Below are 16,853 nucleotides of genomic sequence, written 5' to 3'. Positions count from 1 at the left end.
GATGCAGTGGTATTGTCATAAACTGCGTTTGAGTAAACAGAGGTACAGCAAATGCCGTATTCCCTCACACACTATAGGCTGTGAAAAATTACGAAAAAGCAAAAATCAAGGGGGTAATGTTTAAAATATGTGTTTGATTTACAACGGAATAAGGTCACGTGTTCAGTATAATGACTGGTCACATGCTCATCATTATGACTATCAATCAGATGTATTCCCAGATATTAAGCAGGGGAGAATGTATCAACTGGTCTCTTCTAGGCCTTTTTGAATTGTCTAGTACCCTATGTTCACCAACTAGATGAAAAGGCACCAAAAAGGATCAATGAAATAAGAGACAGTTACATTGTACTTAAAATAAGCCTCAATATATCTTCGTCTCATTGATAGGGCTTAATCTATTTTATTGATAGGCAACCAAACACTGTAGGTAAATCGTTAAGAATGAATGAACGAATGAATGAATGAATGAATGAATGAATGAACGAACGAACAAACGAACGAACGAACGAACGAACGAAAGAACGAACGAACGAACGAACGAACGAACGAACGAACGAACGAACGAACGAACGAACGAACGAACGAACGAACGAACGAACGAACGAACGAACGAACGAACGAACGAACGAACGAACGAACGAACGAACGAACGAACGAACGAACGAACGAATGAATGAATGAATGAATGAATGAATGAATGAATGAATGAATGAATGAATGAATGAATGAATGAATGAATGAATGAATGAAAACAACAAGGTCCTGTAAGCTAATAATGTGCATATTACAGTAAATAGGTGAAATTATGAATTACATGTAATTATTTAACATTTCAGTAAATATACCTTTAATTACTAGCCAATTTAATAATAACATGTACTTACTAGCTGTTTCAGTGATTACAGATATTCACTTATTTGTTTTTGGCAGGTTTACAGCTATTTACTAACTTGATATTTTTGTTCAAAAATTAACCACATAGTTCAAGATACCAAATAAAAAGGAGCATAGAGGTTGTTATTTTAGGGCTCACTTAAGGGCATGCGATACAGTTTTGATCCTGTATTTACAAGTTCATAAAAATTTGCATATAGGCTATTTTTCACCTGATTAAATCAAATATGTAATAAAAAACATACCTTCATGTGCTACTTTTTGAGTAAAATGAGGTCAAAATTTTGTATATTTGCTCAAAATTCAGATTTGTGGCCGTAATTTCTTTTTCGGAAGAAACACATAATTTTTTGGTTATAAAAGATAAACACAATTTCTTTTTGGTTAAATAATCGGTAATTTCTGTATTTTATAAATATCTAAAAAAAAATATGCATTTTTTTATTCAGAAATAACTCATATTTATCAAATGTTTATGTATTGAGGAAAAAACGTCATTTTTTACTGCATGTTTATCAAAAAAAATCCTCTTGTTATATCAAAATCTCCATCAGGCATACTTAAAAATTGAGAATGGAAATGGGGATTGTATCAAATCTGACTATAGAGCAGACAACAGCAAAGGGTCAGTAACAGGTCTTCAATGCAGCGAGAAATTCCCGCACCCGGAGGCGTCTTTCAGCTGGCCCCTAAACAAATATATATACTAGTTCAGTAACAACGAACACCATATTAAACTCTAAATTGTACACAAGAAATAAAAGTCAAAAATAATACTAGACTAACAAAGGCCAGAGGCTTCTGGTTTGGGACAGGCACAAAATTTGCATATCAACTTACCAAATAACATGATTTTAATTCCTTTTACAAAATAGATTTAACTACCGACGTCTTCTGTCAGACATTTGCGATGAAGCTGACATTTCTCACAAACGAATTTAATAAAACCTGATGACGTTAGGGATCACATTTTCATACAAGACCTCCAAAAGTTACGCTTATATACCTGCTACATAATTTTATCATCGTTTTAACCTGTCTAAGAATGATCTGTTTGTGGATTGAATAAGTCAACTAAACAGTCAATCCCTTTTGTTTTACTTTCAATGTTGACATTCTTTTCCCTTTTGTCGAGCCTGCTACCTTTGTCGCAAAAGCGAGACATTACAAATCAAAATACACTCCGTCATCAGCGGCGTCCACCAATATTCTCTTTGTGGTTCATTTTTTTTCAATTTTGCTAACTTTCTTAAATTATCCTAAATTTCTACCAAACCTGAACAGAAGTTTGTTTATGATCATATTAAAGATAAATATCAAGATGTAAATTTTGTAAAAAGTAAATCCAGTTTGGGCATATTTTTCAAGTTAACAGTACATACACTCAGCAGTTTAAGATTTTAAAACATTATAAGATTTCATAAACCATCCTGGGTATTTACCAAATTTGGGCAGAAGCTTCTTACAGTACTAGTCAGAAGAAAGTATCAAGAGGAAGATTTTTCTTTTTTCCCATTTTTGTTGAGTCGGCGACTAACAGTAAAATTAGGCGAGACACTGGTTTCAACGAAACTTTTACAATTTTAATAGCTGAATACATCGGTAACCCATCTCCAGCTAGGTGTTGAATAGAAGGTCAAATGAATACTTATTCAACTGATGTGGTCCAATTATTTACTTGCAAGTGCACAACTCATCAACCATGTTTCTCAGCTTATTTAACATAATAGAACCAGATTGGCTGCTAAAAGTTAATCAATTTTACGATATCATTTTCATTAACATGATTAATGATTTCCCGAAATAAAATCATATATTATTTTTTTTTATCTCCTAGGTAATCCACCTATAATAAAAAGGTAAATTGTATGCAGATAACTTTTTAAGAGTAATCACTGATCTTCTAGTTAGTATTACCATAACTTATAATCAGCTGACCATATTACAACATTGTTTTAACAGTTAGTAAATAGGTGTAATATTCATTTTAAAATTAGTAATTACTGGTAATAAGTACGCGGTTTAATGGATTACTTATATTTACTAAGTGCATCGGGACTTACATTAAATTCCTAAATTATAGTGATTACATGTTATTCCTAATTTCAGCTTTTTACTATAACATATACATGACGATCGATATTCCCGTTATGAACGATGTATAATGTTTGAAGTACATTGCCACTTCTTTTTACTTTGTTTTGAATGGTCCTAGGCGATATCTTTATACTAACATCAGAACTCATTGTGTATTAGCTTAGATCAATGAAGAAATCAGAGTACGTATCTATTTATATATATAATTATAGAAAGTTCTATTTTTAGATATTTACATCAGTATTGTCCTATCAAAAGACTGAATGATAAACATTACATCACAAGCTAGAAATAAAACGATAGTATAAATAGAGAACTATCAACTTCATACTTTAACAACATAATAAAACGTTTATAAAGGCGTTGAACCACGACACAATGGTTAAAAAAAATTACAAAAGGGGTGTCCACTCCGGGAACACCCTCAGAGCCTCCAATTCAAGGTAAGTCCCTGTACTAAATGAATCTGCTTGTCAGTGTTATTTCGGGTTGTGGATACACATAAGTTATAATGGATAAGATGAAATAATCATAATTTTATATAAATATACATTATATATTCCAATAAAATTGTTTATAAATCAAAATAATCAATGATAAATTTATAAAGTGCCTGTCACGGTTTTTATGTCAAAAAGACACAACCTAGCACTTTTCATTTCCCACGAAACACTAATCCCAGGTGATTTCCACATGATTTACTATGAACGATGTACTATCAATTTCAAGTTTAATATCCACGACGGTCACCGATATAAAAATATTATATGAAAAATTCTTATACGTATATATGTATAGAAATATGATTGACATTAACAAAACTAACAAATTTTGGAGTAAAAAAAAAAATTGTCCTGTCCCTTAGTACCAGTGTATAAAATTTTAATAATTTATGCTGCCATTTTGAATGCTCGTAAATATACCATATAATCATCGAGAGAATTTTCCAACTTACAAGATATTTTCGAACCATTCGTTCACAAGGCAAACATTTGATCGATTTTCTTCAGACCACATGACCGTTAGAAATCTAAACTTTGGTGTATCATTGAAAAACTGCTTGATATATTTATGTCAAATTAAGGTTTTGATATGCTTTTATTAATAAGGATTCTGAAGCTAGAATTACGGTCGATAATAAACACTAAAATAGTGTTGGAGAAAAAGGGGGGCTAGAAATCCAGGCTTGTTTTAGAGGGACACTAGCTGTCAAAATCAGTGTTTTCCAATTTGACTAAAATTCTCATGTTAGATTTATAACAATATAAAACATTTATACAAATTATAAGAAGCATAGAAAAAATAATTTGCAGGACATGGGCTCGAAAATATGTAGGTTTGTTTGAATTAAACGCCATACATTTTATTATAAACTATCGAGATGACCCTGGAAACATCCGACGGTCCCATAACACAATTTAAACATACACTTAAACATGATTATTATAGATAGATATATGGACCTCGTGCAAATGAAGTTTTCTATATATGGACCTCGTGCAAATGAAGTTTTCTATATCTGTTTCATTTCAATTTTAAAGTAAGAAAAAAATATTTATAAGTTAATTTTCGATTTTACATTTGTACCTGTAGCATGTGTATAAGAATGATTTTTTTGATCAAATCATTCAATCAAACGATTTACCTTTGTTTCACTTTCAATGTTGACACTCTTTTCTTAAAATATCTAAATACGCATAAATCATGCATAATCCATCTCTAGCTAAGGGGTTAAATTGAAGGTCACAGGAATACATATTCAATGAGGTCGAATTATTCACTTGCAAGTGAATAATTAATCATCGATGATTCTTATCTTATTATGACAAAATTTAACCATACTGGCTGCTAAAAGCGAATTATTTCAGTTTTATTATGCCAATTTCATTGACATGGTTAATGATTGAACAAAACAAAATCATAAATATTTTTTTTTTATGTATCTCGTATAAAAATTGCAAATAATGAAATAATATATATTGGTATTACATTGTAGGTTCAATCGTACATACAGTAGGAGATCTTGTCTTCTAAGAAAGTCCTGGAGTCCAACAGCAATGAAAGATACCATTTTGGAAGATCTAAATATGGATACAGATGACGTATTGTATTCGCTCAATAAAAAGGGCAGATGGGAACTTCCGGAAATGCTTAAGAATTCTATTTTGGAAGGAAGCTACAAGGACCTAAATTCAAACATCAAGTTAATTGTTTCCCATGACATTGCAAAGAAAAGTCATACTGTTGGGTACTATTCCTCAAAGGGAAATACGAAGAAAATAGAAAGTAAAAAGAAAACTTATTTCAACGGAGAATCAGTCGTAGCTCAAAGCAGACTTGAAGATAAAGCATGTCCACAACCTGTTCTTCAAATTGAAGTCGTTTACCCTATTCCATCAACATGCTCAGCTCTTCACAATCCAAAATATGTCGGACATAGTATTGATAAACCGGAAAATGGGCGTGGCCGAACGACAAAAGGCAGAAGACAGCGGGCGAAACTAAGTGTTGGTAAATACTACGATGAATATTGCGCATCATTTAAAGATATCTCTGACGACGAAAACGAAACGGAAATTAAGTTAGACGATGAATGTTCCTCGTACTTGTACGAAAACGCAAACAAGGAAGACATTTCAAACACAGAACTGTTAGAAGATATTATATTGCATGCTGCTTTAATGCAAAGTTTGTGTCTAAGAAACAACATAAACAATATCCCAAAGCAGATAACCGAATGTAAAGACAGAAAAATATATGAACCACAGATTATGGCAGACGAAATACCACAAGTTGTAGAACCTACAAGTTTGGCTATAAATGAGAATGGAAAAACAATGGAGCCCGTTTTTGTTGTAATTCCAAAAAGTGAGTTAGACTGTGTGTTGCTGAAAGAACGATATGAAAAAAAATATGTGGAATGTCCTTGTTTACCTCGAAAGTTTCTGATCGATGTCAGCGACAGAATGAAAATAAGATTGAAAAACTCTGGATGTCTGAAAGCAGAAATCTTAAAAAATTGGGATCTTACTTCCTGCGTAGTATTTTCATATGATGATAACGATGTTAACAACACAGAGACACACAGCGTATTTAGAGTATGTCTGAATATTGGAACAAACACAGAAAAATTCATAATTTTGACAATGTTTGACTATTACAACGGTTGCGTAGAAGATATCTTACACAGAGCTGTGACATTCCTAGATATGATGTCGACCGACGGATTTACCAAAAATGAAGAACTACCCCCAGTGATAGAAAGTACGTTCCTGAATTTTGATAATTTGAACAAGTGTCAGAAAATTAAGAAAGACCTATCTTTTGTTACTCGAAAAGAGTTATTCAAAGAAATTTTCAACAACAGTTCGAGTGACACTGAATCAGTTGTTGGACTCGAGTTTGGATATATTTCGTCAGAATATTGTGGAATTTGTCTTGATTTTATAGGTGAAGGTGGGAAACCTGGAACAGCTCTTTCATCGTGTGGACATTGGTTCTGTGATTACTGTTGGATTGACCATTGCAGATCTCGTATGAACATGGGTTCTGTCACTATAACTTGTCCAGAATATGGATGCAAAAAAAACCGTCGCAGAAGCTGTGCTTTTGACATTTATTAATGTGTTCGAAGTTCTTGGATTAACACGACGTAATCATGACCTAAAGCTGCAGGCTTCTGATGCTAAATGGTGTCCAAATCCAAACTGTTGTAGGGTAATTAAAGTAACTGATCCTGAAAAAGCGAAGGATGTTGCGTGTATGTGTGGAACACATATTTGCTTCCAATGCTTACAACCGCCACACTGGCCTGTTCCGTGTGATAAAGCACCCGCCTACTGGAAAAAATTAAAACTGCTTGGTGACGACATAACCCTATCTACATCATTCGTAACAGTCCGTGGAAAAGCATGTCCGCAGTGTAAAAGATTCGTTGAGAAAACTGGTGGCTGTTTCATTATGCACTGTTATTGTGGCGCACAATTCTGCTGGGGGTGTTTAAACACGTATGCAAACCATACGGAACCAAATGAAAAATGCAATCAAGAATCATATGGAGACAAGGCAGGAACAATTACTCTACAAGGTTCTGAAATGGAGGGTTATGTTGATATATCTAGTAAAAATAGAACTGGAGATTACAAGAGAGCCGTAAATCATCGAAAAGGTCGGCATCCACTAAAAATAAGCCAACTAAGATCGGCCTCCCGTCAAATCTTATTAAAATGTAAAAAAATTGCCAAAATAAAAGGACCGCTCCATTTTCAAATTTTCGATGGCACAGCTGATAATATTTCTACTTGTTCAGATGTGGAAGAAAAAATTGAGGAATTACTGAACAATATGATATCTGTTTATATTGAGATTCATCATATAGCAGAATATAGTTACGTTTTTATGGAGAAACTTCTAAAATCTGGTATTAAATGTTCACAACTTCGAGGAAATGCTGATATCCTTGGTTATTTAGCCGATAGGATACTTGAAATTTTAACAGGTCCTGGTGACGTGAAGGACTGCCGACCACTTCTCTGTTCTTTATTACAGATTCAACGAAAATCTGTATATATCACGAAAAATATTGTTTCATTCACTGACAAGTTTGCAGCATAATCATGTATCTACTACAAATAATAAAACATGCACTAAATCAAAATTAAATGATGTAAAATTGTTAAATGGTATTTTTTTGTAATGCCCCTGTTGACATAGCGGTGTGTGTATTACGTTTTTCTTTGTTAGTTTGTACGTCCGTGCGTAGCGAAATTTGTTTCCGTTCTGCATATAACTTTAGTTTGCCTCAACCAACTGTTATGAAAATTATACACAATGCTGATGACCACAAAACAAAGATCAAGTTTGAATTTTGGTGGCTTTACCTATACCGTTATGGAGTTCCAGTTTACAAAATGATAAAAAAAAATGCTAAAATTTTCGTCTCCTTTCTCTTACTTAAGTTTGTCTCAATCGAATGTGTCTAAAACTTATACACAATGATTATTACAACTGTACAATCATACGGAAGCCCATAGGGGACCTAAAAAAAATAAAATTATTTCGTTATCTCAATATAAATATCGTTATACCGATATAATTAAATCGTTATTTCGATATAATTAAATCGTTATTTCGATATAATTAAATCGTTATCTCGATATATTTATATCGTTATCTCGATAATTATTTATTTCGTTATCTCGATATATTTATTTCGTTATCTCGATATAATTATTTCGTTATCTCGATATTTAAATCGTTATATCGATATATTTATTCGTTATCTCGATATAATTATATCGTTATATCGATATTTATTTTGTTTATCTTGATAAATTGACGCATATGAATTTTTCACTTTTTATGAGTAATAGGATAACCATATTTGGTATATGGGTTCATTACAACGTCTTCATGTCTGTCAGACAAGTTTCACCTGACCTCGACCTCATTTCATGGATCAGTGATCAAGGTTTAAGTTACGTGATTAGGTCCGTTTCTCAAATACCATAAGCAGTAGGTCAACCATATTGGTGTATGGAATGACTGTAACGGGTACATGTCAGTCTGGCAGGTTTCATCTGACCTTGACCTCATTTTAATGGTTCATTGGTTAATGTATTCTTTTTTTTTTTTTTTAACTGTTTTTAAGTACTTTAAGCAACAGTTCAACTACAAATGTATATAAGGTGTATGTAATGACTGTAATGGGTACATTTTCTAAGGCAGAATAATCTTCATATCATCAACAAACTTCCTTCTGGTGTTTTTTATGATACGCTTAATAAGCCCACATGTGCCGATGGGCTGCACCACCTTTTTATTTTTCGTATTTAATTCTTATAATACTTAATTTGACGTTAACTATAATAACACTATTATAAGTGCAATTAAATGAAATAATGAAAGAATGTTTTCAAATAAAAATTAAACATGACGACGAAAAGTGATCCCTATATGTCGCTTCTGCGTGCGCAGGCGACATAAAATGTGGGTCTACCCAACAAGCGCATGTGAATCAGTCTGCGACATTTCTAAACGATGGCAGGGTTCACCTGACCTCCACCTCATATCATGGATCAGTGATCAAGGTTAAAGTAACGTGATTAGGTCCGTTTCTCAGATACTATAAGCAGTAGGTCAACTATATGTGGTGTATGGAATGATTGTATGGAGTACATGTCAGTATGGCAGGTTTCATCTGACCTTGACCTCATTTTCACGGTTCATTGGTTAATGTTAAGTTTTTGTGTTTTGGTCTGTTTTTCTATCACTATAAGCCAAAGGTCAACTATATTTGGTGTATGGAATGATTGTAAGGTGTACATGTCTGTCTGGCAGGGTTCATCTGACCTTGACCTCATTTTCATGGTCCATTCGTTAATAAATAAATTTTGTGTATTTACTGTCTTCTGATTGGTTAAAATTATTAGTTTTATTTTCAATGTTGTCAATTTAAATGGCGACACGCACACTCTGACGTTGTGTATTCATACGCCAACATGTGTGTTCATTGTTATTGTCAAGCTAAATAATATAAAAAGTTCTTTGAGCCTTATTTTTGATAGAAATTTATTTATGATAAATGGCAATATTTTAATCCGCTTTGCGGATTATTCAATGTGAAGAGTCAAAAATTAGTATTATGGTTCAATTAATTCAAAATAAATAAAAGACATTCATTAAGTGTTTAGTTTTCCTGTTTTAGTCTCCTTCTTTGATACTATAAGCAATAGGTCAATTTTATTTGATGGATGGAATGATTGTAAGATGAACATGTCTGTCTGTCTTGGTTTTATATGACCTTGACCTCATTTTCATAAATGATAATTTGAAGTTTATGTGATACTTGTAGTGAAACTTTATCTTTATGACTATCAACATTAAACCAATCATCGTTAGTAAAGCAGGCGAGACATTTCAGCGTGTGCACTCTTGTTTAACGAATCCACTACAAAGTAACAACACTTGTGTAGGACCTATAAAAATTATACTGAACACCTATATCAAGTTTGGTTCGATTCTGATTAGTGATTCTCAAAAAGGGTGATGCAAATGTGGTTTTCCATAGGGTGTCAATGCAAATTTTGACATCCGCTAGTGGCCAAACAGTTTGAATTTCGGATCGGCTCAAAAAGTAACAACACTTGTTAAGGACTTTGGTAAGAACATATTTACTTATAATTAGATTCAATCAAATCAATTCAGTAGTTTTATAGAAAAACTCTTGAAAATCGACCAAACAGAATGTTCAAAGTCCCCTAGTGTACGTACGTACGGACGGGCGGACGGACAAGGGTAACACTATATGCCAGAATACCCATAGTGGTTCCAACAAAAATAACCAGAAGCATGAACTAAAACCATTTTTTCTTGTTTTGTGACTTTCTGTGGGAAATTGATGAGACGGCGACCCTAAAGTATTACTTTTATTCAATAATTTAAAAAAAAACATCACTGTATATTGAACAAAAATACGGACTTTTCAGAGGAATTTACTAGGTAGATCTATGAAACCATTATAAACTATCATAATAATTTGCGTTTTCTTCGCAAAAGGGTTTCCGTCTTGTGGAGAATTATTTCTACATGAATTTACCATACAAAGACATTGTAGAAGTTTTATTGTTAAACCATGGCATTTCTTTGTCTTTACGCCATCTAAAAAGGATTCTACGGAACATGCATTTGTATCGAAGGAAGGAATATACGGATTTACGTACGGAAATAAATTTTGTAGAATCAGATGTAGAATCAAACGGTACACACGGATATAGATGGATGTATAATAAATGTGTCCTACATGGATTGAAAGTAACCAAAGAAAGTATTAGACACATTCTTAAACTAGTTGACCCTAGAGGAGTAGAAATGATTTTTGACTCTTCACATTGAATAATCCGCGAAGCGGATTATGTAAAATGTCAAGAGTCAAAAATTAGTTTTATGGTTCAATAAAATCAAAATATATTATTGCCATTTATTATAAATAAATTTCTATCAAAAACAAGGCTCAAAGAACTTTTTATATTATTTAGCTTGACAATAACAACGTACACACATGTTTGCGTATGAGTACACAACGTTAGAGTGGGCGTGTCGCCATTAAAATTGACAACATTGAAAATAAAACTAATAATTTTAACCAATCAGAAGACAGTAAATACAAAAAAATTATTTATTAACCAACGGACCATGAAAATGAGGTCAAGGTCAGATGAACCCTGCCAGACAGACATGTACACCTAACAATCATTCCATACACCAAACAGAGTGGACCTATTGCTTATAGTATACAAGAAAAAGACCAAACCATTAAACCTTAACATTGACCAATGAACCATGAAAATGAGGTCAAGGTCAAGGTCAGATGAACTCTGCCAGACAGACATGTACACCTTACAATCATTCCATACACTAAACATAGTTGACCTATTGCTTATAGTATACAAGAAAAAGACCCAACCATGAAAACTTAACATTGACCAATGAACCATGAAAATGAGGTCAAGGAGAAATTTCACCTGCCAGACAGACATGTACACCTTACAATCATTCCATACACCAAATATAGTTGACCTATGGCTTATAGTATTAGAAAAACAGACCAAAACACAAAAAAATAACATTGGCCAATGAACCGTGAAATTGAGGTCAAGGTCAGATGAAACCTGCCAGACTGACATGTACCCCATACATCACATATAGCTGACCTACTGCTTATAGTATCTGAGAAACGGACCTCATCACGTTACTTTAACCTTGATCACTGATCCATGATATGAGGTGGAGGTCAGGTGAACCCTGCCATCGTTTAGAAATGTCGCAGACTGATTCACATGCGCTTGTTGGGTAGACCCACATTTTATGTCGCCTGAGCACGCAGAAGCGACATATAGGGATCACTTTTCGTCGTCATGTTTATTCTTTATTTGAAAACATTCTTTCATTATTTCATTTAATTGCAATAATAATAGTGTTATTATAGTTAAAGTTAAATTAAGAATTATAAGAATTAAATACGAAAAATAAAAAGGTGGTGCAGCCCATCGGCACATGTGGGCTTATTAAGCGTATCATAAAAAACACCAGAAGGAAGTTTGTTGATGATATGAAGATTTTTTCTGCCTTAGAAAATGTACCCATTACAGTCATTACATACACCTTATATACATTTGTAGTTGAACTGTTGCTAAAAGTACTTAAAAAACAGACTAAAAAAAAAAAAGAAAAAAGAATACATTAACCAATGAACCATGAAAATGAGGTCAAGGTCAGATGAAACCTGCCAGACTGACATGTACCCGTTACAGTCATTTCATACACCAAATATTGTTGACCTACTGCTTATGGTATTTGAGAAACGGACCTAATCACGTATAACTTTAACCTTGATCACTGATCCATGAAATGAGGTCGAGGTCAGGTGAAACTTGTCTGACAGACATGAAGACGTTGTAATGAACTCATATACCAAATATGGTTATCCTATAACTCATAAAAAGTGAAAAATTCATATGCGTCAATTTATCAAGATAAACAAAATAAATATCGATATAACGATATAATTATATCGAGATAACGAAATAAATATATCGATATAACGATATGAATATCGAGATAACGATGTAATTATATCGAGATAACGAAATAAATATATCGAGATAACGAAATAAATAATTATCGAGATAACGATATAAATATATCGAGATAACGATTTAATTATATCGAAATAACGATTTAATTATATCAAAATAATGATATTTATATTGAGATAACGAAATAATTTATTTTTTTTTAGGTCCCCTATGGGCTTCCGTACAATCATGACAATAGACAATGAAGTTTGAATTTTAGTTGCGTCATTTGTTACGTTCTACTGGTATGCCCCTAAACAAATGGATTTTTCATTTCCGTTCTGTGACTTCAGTTTCAAATTGCCTTCACCAAGTGTTTTGAAACTTAAACCCAAAACTCAGATCAAGTATGAATTTGGGTAGCGTCACCTTTACAGTTCTTTAGTACCTTTATAACTTAACATGCAAGCAGGGCATCTTCTATGTGTCCCATGGATACATTTCACATGTATTTGTTTATTCTGACTAAATACACAGGTGTTGTTGCTCACCCCAATGAAGGTTCCCGGTAGATTTTTTTTTCTTTTTTCACATATTTTGTACTTTTTTGTGTTGTTGCTGAATCCAAATATACAAAGTAAAATACGAACAGTGACTTAAATTTAGACAGATATAAAAAGATGGTATGAGTGCTAATGAGATAACTCTTCATCCAAGTCACAATCTATAAAAGTAAACCATTATAGGTCAAAGTACGGTCTTCAACATGAAGCAAAATATGAAGGTCCCTAAAATGACTAGTGAAGAATCATTCAAACGGGAAAACTAACGGTCTAATCTATATAAAAAACGAGAGAGGATCGAGAAACTTATTAACCACATAAACAAACGACAACTATCAAACATCAGATTCTTGGCTTAGGACATGTGCAAACAAACGCAGCGGGTTTAAACGTTTCAATAGGTACCAACCTTCACCCTTATCTGAAACAATAGGGTAACATAACAACATACTAGAAAGACTAACTATAAAATAACAATTGAAATGAGTCAACTCAACCAAAAGACATAGTAACAAAAGTGAACTTAGATGAACGAATAAATTGGATATATGATATAAAGTAAATACAAAATCAATAAAATAAGGTGTGAACGGCAACAGTAGTATACTGCTTTGAAATGTTAAACAATTTCAAAAAACATCAAAATATTGGTGGATTGTTTTTATCTATTGACGTGAGCTCCCAATCGTTTTTATTGAAAATTTGGGATTCACCGTTTCCAAATTTTCGGGTTTTATTCATTAAAAAAAGGGGGGTCCAGTTTCGAACAATAACTCAAAATCAATTTCACCAATTTGCAAGAAGCTTTGGTTAATTGTTTATTTCTATCTACATAAGCTCAATACGTTTCCGATTTATGGGTTTTCCAGTTTTCGGACAATAACTCAAAAAGGCTTTCAGCTTTGAAACTATGGTATATTGTTTATATCTATTTTTGTAAGCTCCCTTTTGATAGTATAAATTTTCAGGCGATTTTGCGTTTCCATTTCACTTTCAATGTTAGCATTGAATTTCTTTTCCTTTTAAACTAGCTGAACACGCCTAGTGAAGGCGAAACATATGTTTTGTTTTCTAACTAAGAGCAAGGACTTAAAAACTATATACGTCCCTGCTAAGAGGTTTAATAGAATGAACGGTTTCCAAACTAATTAAAATATTTGATATCTGATTACGTTATACATATGTAATATAACGTAATCAGAGATCAAATATTTTATTTAGATTGGAACGGTTTCAAGGAAGTCGAATTATTCAAGTGCAAAATTCATCAGCAATGCTTCTTATCTTATTTTAACCAAATTGAACCATTTTTTTCAATTTCAATCTAAATTCATAGCTGCTTTAATGGTGTGTCCATACTTGCTTAAATGTTCAGGGTTCGACCCATGCAGGAATATCCGGTTTGCTGTCTCTCTGACAGTCTCTTATTGAGGTTATTATCCTGAAAAAATCACAATTTTGTACTTAAACATGTTTTATTCTTTTTTCATCAAATTAAATTTTACTGAAGAAAAAAATTATAAGTTGGTGTTAATATTAGAAAGTTTCATAAAAAGAATTGTGTTGCTTTTTCGAGTAAATTGAACATGCTGTGATTTTTTTTAATTTGGGATTTTTCTCCTTTTTACTAGAACAAAACGAGTTTTATTTCAACTTCTTTGTTATAAATGATTGAAAAAAACTGACATATCTTAGAATTTTGGAAAAGAAGAAATTGATATGGGATGTACATATTTGCGGTAAAATCATTTCTTTGTACTCGCTATTTTGGCTGATGACACTTACCAGATTAATTATAAATATATGTAAATACATAAAGACTATAGCTACTTATTGCAAGTACAGAAAATGTTTCAGTGGGTTTAGTTTTTGGTTTGATTATATAATTATTATTATGTTTATGTTCATTGATAATTTCCATTGTATCACATGTTTTGAAAAATAATTCTTGAACAAGCTTTCAACAAGACTGAAACCTGCTCAGAAGAATACACACTTAATGATTGAACATTAAAAATGATACATTTAATTATTTTTAATCTCAAATATAATGTCCCTTTTAAAAGGGGAGAGCTGACAATGTGAAATAGTGTAATTCATGGTCTAAGAGGGGGAAAACGAGAAGACAAAAACAAACAAATCACGAAACACTACACTATAAGTTATATGGTTTGCTATATATCTTTATACTTACAAACCAAATTACAAAGGTATAGAAATAATTATACATATTTCAATACAATTACATAAATAAATAATGTACGAAAGAAGATAGAGGCGTTCACAATTGTTCACCCAGAACAGTTCAATTTGTTATTATTGGTCTCCTTCAATGAGTGTGGTCTATTTCTATAGTAAAATGCAATACATTGTTTTCTACAATTATCAAAAAATGAAGAATAAAAAATGTAATGGTATTCATCACCAATGGCAACTGAATTACACAATACACATTTTCTGCTATCGACCCCCATATGAATCAATGAGTAAGTAAAATCCATAGGGATGAGGCCGAAGGCCTGGATTTCCTGTAGAATTTTCTTACTCTCTATGGATTCCGTAAAAAAGGGGGGTCGTTAGAAAACCGTAGTATAGTGTTATTGCATGAATATTGAGGAATATTGTACTGAGTAGAACTTTATATTGCACGAGCTTGCGAGGGACAATATTCCCCAATATGCATGCAATAACCCTTTTATTGTCTAGCAATATAATATTTGAAAGTAAAAATTTTAAACTAAGATTTTGTCGTCGATGACGTCATGAATTTTGAAGATTTATTGCACTAGTGCAATATTAGAATTAATTGCACGCTAACTTTTGGTTACTTTCTGTGGCCGTGTGGGGAATATTATATTGCTATACAATAAAACAAATTTATTGCACACGGAACTTTTCTATTTGTTGTTATGAACACGAATAAGCTGGCAATGGAATACACAAACATTAATTGATGACGTATAGCTAATCCATTTGGGAGATACTTTCATGGATAAGTTTCATACACAAGTGACTCGACAACTTAGAGTTAGAGGCTGGTAAAATATGTCTGGGCGTGGATAAATAATACTATTTTTTCAATTCTTTATTAACCAAATGTTTTACAACATATAGGTACATGTATAATCAATATATACTAAATATATATTACAAAAATATAAGATCATGACAAAACAGACAGAAGTTTGAAATACACAAAAAATAAAACATACAAATATAATTCCAAATAGCAAATATTTGTAACAAATGAATTACAAATCATTTTACTGAAGACAGTCATTTCTGAGCTTCAGTGCTCTAAATATATATTTTCCCAAGTTGCACAGGTCTTTTACATTAGTAGTGCTTAATAATTGTAAAAGTTTATAAACAGATGGCTTACGCCAATAATATGGTTTAATCAAACATTCACGCAAATAAGAATATAATAGACATGATAAAATAAAATGCATTTCATCCTCAATATCATCAATACACAATGTACAGGTTCTAAGGTTTCTATTAACATTGGAATACCTTCCTTTCTCTATAGCTAGATTATGCATTTTTTCCTAGGAAAATAAGTGCCAGACATATTTTACTAGCAATGGACTTATTTTCCTAGTAAAATTATGGAAATGGACTTCCTTAACTAGGAAAAATGTCTGGCGAACAAATTTAACTGCCGGACCAAATGTACTGTTATATATGGACAGAACGGAAATAACCGCTCGTGTATTTT

The 16,853-nt window shown here is 32.4% G+C and overlaps 1 pseudogene; it reads left to right on the top strand.

The window, feature by feature from the left end:
* Window positions 1–3,288: 3,288 nt before the first annotated feature.
* LOC134690784 (uncharacterized) lies at window positions 3,289–7,674 on the top strand (annotated as a pseudogene).
* The last annotated feature ends 9,179 nt before the right edge of the window (window positions 7,675–16,853 follow it).

This window comes from Mytilus trossulus, chromosome 11 (assembly GCF_036588685.1).
Source record: "Mytilus trossulus isolate FHL-02 chromosome 11, PNRI_Mtr1.1.1.hap1, whole genome shotgun sequence".
NCBI lineage: Eukaryota > Metazoa > Mollusca > Bivalvia > Mytilida > Mytilidae > Mytilus > Mytilus trossulus.
Note: the sequence above shows the minus strand (reverse complement) of the source record. Positions and strands in the feature narration are given on the sequence as shown.